Genomic DNA, 6,653 nt, shown 5'->3' with positions numbered 1-6,653 from the left:
GATGACGCCACAAATCCTGCACTGTAAAGGTTTTCGCTGTATCTGTTTAAACATGAGCACTGAGAACTTAATGCCTAAGTGTCTGGCTCATCTAATACATCATCTTCTATACTCAGAGTATATAGTCTGCCTCATGGCTCACGCTGTCAGGGGAGGAAAAATTATAGACTGTATATAAAAGATGGATGCAAGGTCACCACCCACTGTTTTTCAGCTTCTAGTTTGTCAATTTGATATTTGCCACTGTGTAAGGATCTGTCTGTGTGTATAAACCAGACATGAGTCTATTTTTGATAAGACTTGTGGCGCTTTCAGCTAAATCTAATACTAGCTGGCTTGGTCAGTAAGTGAAAATGTTCATGCCTGTCACGGTCCTGAGTCTGTGGACTCAGTGTTTTTCTGTTTGTATTAGTTATCTTTGTTTTCATGATGTGTTTTGATTCTCTTGGGTTTGATTTCTGTCACTGTATCCCCTAGTTTAGTCCTCGTCTGTTCAGTTTCCTGTTTTACTTTGAAAGTCTGTGTACTATGTCAATGTGTTGAGTTTTGCCTCCCCTTGTCTTGTCATGTCTGATGAGTCCCAGCTGTGCTCTCCTCCTGTTTCACATTCCCTAATCACCTCAGTATGTATTTAAGCCCTGTGTTTTTCCCTGCCAGTTGTTGCGTCCTCCATGTTTGTTGTGTGTATCCATGGTCGTCTACCTTCAGCATCTCCTGTCTAGTTAGTTTAAGTTGTTGTTTATGTGTCGTCCAAAGGTGACTCTCCAGCAAATAAAGCCGTCGTTTAAGTTAATGTTTTGTCTCCGAGTCCTGCACGTGGGTCCAGCCACCGACAGCCACACAACTCATCGTGACAGAAGGACGCAACCATAACATGGACCCAGCGGACTCAGCTCACCTCGAGAGAGAGGTGGACCTTGCTCGCATCCTCGGACTGATGACTCGCATTAGCCACGCCTCAGATTTGCAGACGTTCTCAGTCGGGCTGAATGCAATACAAACCATATTTGACAGAAATCCTCAACTGCGCAAGCTGTCTATTGCCTCGGAATTCAGCCGTTCGCTGACCCAGGCTAAGGAGGCAGTCAAAGCCCGGGAGCTGGCCCAATTCACCCTCATCTCCTCATCCACACCGCCTCAGTCACAGCGAGCAAGCCTTCTCATGCCGCCGCAGCGGGCGGAGCATTCTAAAGCCCCTCTGCAGCAGCTGAAGTCGCAGCATCGGACTCCTTCCTCCCTCACGTCTGGTTCCGACCACCCCTCACCTGCCTCATGCCTGGCAGGAATGCGGTCGGAGGATGAGGGACCAGTCACTGTTGCTCCGACACCCTCCGTTTTTTCTGTCGCTCCGGTTTCTAAGAGAAAGCGGCGTTCTCGTCGTCGCCGTCCCTCACCGCAACCCGAGTCCAGTTCTGAACTGCTGGACGTGGTGAGTGAACAGAACAGTTGTCACCCGGCTTCTTCCACGCTGGGAATTTCCAGCTCTGAGCCGGCGAATTCGGAGTCGGTTAACTTTTTGACTGTTAACTCAGGGCCTGCAAAGACAGAAACTGATGATCCCAAGATGGCTGACTCTGAGGCTGTCTTTCGGGACTCTGAGCATTCTAATCTTCCCTCTTGTTTCTTCAAAGTTTGAGAATATTCAGGAATCAGATGACCTTATTTCAGAGTCAAAAGAGGTTATTTGTCCTGTAACTGAGAGTGGTGTTTCTGGGTTTCATTCTGAAAAGACTGGGGTTTCTGTTTTCGCTTCTCAGGCAGGTTGTGTTGATTCCGAGCCACCTGTTTTTGGATCAGTTAATAGTGAGTTTCCAGATGTAGATTATATATGTGAATCTGTTATGAAATTTTCTGACTTGGGCAATCATGATCTCACTCGGGACATTAAAGATGCAGCTCAAAAGACTATTTCTCTTACTGCTGAACTAAACAGGGACAGTTCAATTTCCCAGCCACATTCCATCTATGCTGTGCAGGCTATACCTCATGAGGCTGTTGTTGGTGTTGCTTCACCCATGGTTTATGCAGCTCACCAGCCAGTTCATTCTGAGGCTTCCTATGATAAACCTCATGTTTCCATAACCTCCCCCGAGTTAAATTTCACAAGCCTGGAGTCTGCTTATTCAAAGACTGTTTGTGTTGCTCATTATGAACTCTTCCAGACTATACATCCTGTGACTGTCCAGGTTAAGACCAACCAGGTGTCATCTGCTGTTACCAAGCTGGCAAAAATACTTGGTTCGAACACTGCAGAAGTGGTTGCTCAAGTTAAAGTTTCGGTTCCACGATCATGTTTGTATGACTCTGTGCGCCGTGCTTTTCAGCCAGTAGCCCTGGACACTGTGTGTGCAACTTCCCAGGCTGCGTTTTGTAAGACTGTTTTATGTTGCTTCACACCCAGTTTCTTCAGATACCGCTTGTAGAATTCCTCCAGCACCTGTGACTGCCCCTGAACTCGTTTTTTCTAAGACTGCTAACGTCAACCTGGACAACTTAAGAATAGCGGTTTTACCAAGGTCAGCCTGCCGTAAGTCTCGGTTTTCTAGAACCATGTCTGGTACCATAAACCTGGTTTTCCCAGTGACTGTTACAGCTCCTCTGCTCTGCTCTCCGCGTCCGGTTCCAGTTCCCAGGCAGACTATGGCTCCATTCATCCCTGCACCTGTATCTGCTCCACGGGCGGGGATGGTGGGCGCCCGGTCGTTGCCTGTGCCTGTTCTGGTTCCCTGGGTGGGGGCAACTGAGACCCCGCTGACTCCTGCACCCGTTTCAGCTCCTCGGGTGGGAGCAGCGGCGGTCCAGCTAGCTGCTGCACCCACACCGGCCCCCAGGGGTACGGCAGCCAGAACACAGCTCTTCCCTGGCCCTGTATCTGTTCTTCAGGTGGCGGTGGCTGGGGTTCGACCAGGCCCAGTACCCGTCCCTGTTCCCCGGAGAGGAGTTGCTGAGAGTCGGTTACCCACTCTGTTGCATGTTCAACAACCATCACTACACCCAGCACGGCCATCATTGCGACCGCCACTACAACTTCTGTTTCAGTCAACCGTCCAGTCTCACGTCATGTTAGCTGGGGGTTCAGGTGAACCCAACCAGCTTCCTGCCTCGTCTGCTGGGGGTTTGGGAGAACCCAGCCAGCCTCATGCCACGTCTGCTGGAGGGCCCGAGGAGCCCGTCCGGCCTCATGCCACGTCTGCTGGAGGGCCCGAGGAGCCCACCCAGCCCCACGCCTCGTTAGCTGAGGGTCCTGGGGGACCCAGCCAGCACATCTCCACATCACCTCCTGCAGCCGTCCCGCTGCCGTCAGGTTCCGCAGCCGTCCCGCTGCCATCATCTTCGCCTGGTCCGGCCTCCGCATCCTCATCATCTTCGCCTGGTCCGGCCTCCGCATCCTCATCATCTTCGCCTGGTCCTGCCTCGTCTGGTCCTGCGGTTGCCACGCCGCCGTCGGTGCCAGCTCGAACTGTTCCGCCTCGCCTCTGCCAGCCGTTTTCCAGGCCGCTAAGTTGGCATCATGGCCTTCGGGGACGGCCTCCGGAAGGAGTTCGTCGCCACCGCTGGCATCGCGGCCGCCCTCCGGACCTGCTCAGTGGCCACCAGTGCCTTCCGAGTGGTCGGCCTCCAGAACTGTTTGCCCGTCGCCGCCGTTGCCGTGTGCACGGTCGGCCTCCGGAACTGTTTCGGCTCTTGTGTTGTCGACTCCCGGACTTTGCTATGGACTCGTGGATAGTCTTGTTTTGACCTGTTTTTGGTTTGTTCTGGTCTCTTGTGCTCCTTGCTTTTTGTTTGGTCTCTGTCCCTCCATCCTGGGCCCCCTCCGCCCACCCTGGCCTGGTGCTTTGTGCCTTTTTTGTTTGGGGCTGTCGGGAGCCAGCCCTTTGAGGGGGGGTACTGTCACGGTCCTGAGTCTGTGGACTCAGTGTTTTTCTGTTTGTATTAGTTATCTTTGTTTTCATGATGTGTTTTGATTCTCTTGGGTTTGATTTCTGTCACTGTATCCCCTAGTTTAGTCCTCGTCTGTTCAGTTTCCTGTTTTACTTTGAAAGTCTGTGTACTATGTCAATGTGTTGAGTTTTGCCTCCCCTTGTCTTGTCATGTCTGATGAGTCCCAGCTGTGCTCTCCTCCTGTTTCACATTCCCTAATCACCTCAGTATGTATTTAAGCCCTGTGTTTTTCCCTGCCAGTTGTTGCGTCCTCCATGTTTGTTGTGTGTATCCATGGTCGTCTACCTTCAGCATCTCCTGTCTAGTTAGTTTAAGTTGTTGTTTATGTATCGTCCAAAGGTGACTCTCCAGCAAATAAAGCCGTCGTTTAAGTTAATGTTTTGTCTCCGAGTCCTGCACGTGGGTCCAGCCACCGACAGCCACACAACTCATCGTGACAATGCCTGTCTGAGAAAAGTGCATAAAGTGCGTCGTGAGGGGTTTTACAGCCTTTATGATTTTTATGAATAAGACAGATGTAAAACTTACGAAAATACAGTTGAAAGTTGAAACTCTGTGCAGTCCTTCACATTTTCCAAAGCTGTCCAGTGGGCTGGACTGAAGTCTTTGCTGGGCCGATGTTCGACACCCCGGTTCTAGAGAGTGATCTGTATAATTTTAATGGGACTTCAGGATATTTATTATATGCATTTGTTTTCTGCTCCGAAGTTTGTTTTTCTCTTTTCCTTGTTCCTTGTCCAAAGTGCCTGTCTGAAGGATTTATAGATTCTATCAACTACATCCTAGAAGAAATGGTTTGATCCAAATTGCCAACTGAATGCTGGCTGCCAAAGTAGATGTGGTGGCTGTGTAGTTATAGAAATGACAAAAGAGAACCACAGTAGTTGAGTGGGATTGTGGTATCCAGCCCCATACTAGCAGTTGTGGTAGAGTGTAGAGGCATTTAACCCCAAGGTTTTCTTGCCCTTTCCGGTGTCATCAGAAAGACATTTAATTTGAGTTACGTGTCCAATTACGCTGAGTTGGAACTGGATATAGAGAAAATTAGTGGTTTTGTGCCGAGCTTTACGGGTTCAGAACAATCTACCAAAAACCATCATGACTTCCTTCCAGTTCACCATTTAGCATGTGTCAAGTCTGAATCCAGAAATATTTATAACCAGAACCAATAGTGGGTCTTTTTTTTTTTTTTTTTTTTTTTTTTTTTCTTCAAAATATCATCTTTTCCTTTAAAATATGACATGCTTTACACTCATTTTCCTTTAGACTCATCTTCTGGCTTTCCACTCAGGCTCTCCTGACCCACCACAGCTGGACGGTCACGGTCAGACTCTGCTGCCTCAGTAACACAGCAACATCAAACAGGGCTCTCAGCCCATTTGATATCTCAGACCATGGTCCCTCCCGCCTCTCTTCACTGAACAGCATCTCAAATGCACAAATACTATAAATAATCTCCAAAACCAAAAGAGGATTTCACACTTGGTTTAGTGCACTAATAATTAGAAATGCATCGAGGCCTTCAAAGGCTGGCTGCAGATGGAGATCAGAGGCCCTTTCTTAACTGTCAAAGCTCTGTAATGAAATGTCATGACTACTGAGAATTTTTCTTTTTTTCTTACCCTTCACCTGCTTTCTACCTTCGGGGCATTTACACAAACGCAGCCGTAACTCATCCCACATTCAGTTTTTTTTTTAATGTTTGTGAATGATACATCCCATGGTGCTTCTTCAAAGCAGGTATTCTTTTAAGGTGAAATAGAGGGGTAAAGAGAAGCCCTGCCTTTGAGCTTCTTCTCAGGGATCCCTTTGATCGAGGCGTGAGCGTGTGTGGCTGTGCGCTTGTATATATGTGTGTGGGTGTGGACATGTGTTCATGTAAACAGTAAAGAAAAACACCGTGTTCCCCAGAGCTAAAGATCTGGGATCAAATACTACCTTACGTGGTGTATATATACATATATAGGAAGTGTGTGTGTGTGCATGTGTGTGTAAATGACATGATCGGGTTCTTCCCAGCTAATGACACATGATTCAGACAGAACTTTGAAGACAAATCAGAAAAAGGAAAGCGCCACCTCCACCGCCAACCCCACCACCACCCTCCCTGCGTCATTACCCCCCTTTGCTTTGAGTGTTTCATGCACGCACTGAATGCAGAGGAATGCAATTTATCACCTCTCCGCTCCACATATTGCTAAAAATTATTCATGGAAACTTGTAATTGCAGGGAGGAGACATTTCCCTGCTCGCTCCCCAAGAACAATATTCATGTTCTGACTCAGCTTTCTGCAGCCGTCCACGATAAAGAAGCACATCTGTGTGACATTCGGCTCACTCCCTAGTTATTAAAGGGGACCCATTATTCCTTTCCTTACTTTATTTCATATGTATACCGCTGCAGTGATGGATGCTCACATTAAACGTGACCAAAGTTTCAACTAATGAGGTCAGTGTGGGTGCGTATAATCCCTGCGAGCTGAGAGCTTCCTCAGACTGTTCTAAAAGCTCGGTTTCAGGGTTTTTTTCTACTCTCAGCTCTTTGTGATGTCACAGAGAGGGGATGTGCTTAAGATGGTCAGTTCAAACCTGTTTGCGAGAGGCAGCCAATCAGAAGAAAGTGGTCTAGAAGGGCGGGAGCGGTGGGAGCAAGAAAGAGTGTATGTGTGTCAGCATTGGGATAGGGATTTGTGTTTGTGTGTTTTTATGTT

This window comes from Rhamphochromis longiceps, linkage group LG22 (genome assembly GCF_057381845.1).
Source record: "Rhamphochromis longiceps isolate RC_006_pf linkage group LG22, R_longiceps_female_GT1.1, whole genome shotgun sequence".
Classification (NCBI taxonomy): Eukaryota; Metazoa; Chordata; class Actinopteri; order Cichliformes; family Cichlidae; genus Rhamphochromis; species Rhamphochromis longiceps.
This window is presented reverse-complemented; position numbering follows the sequence as displayed.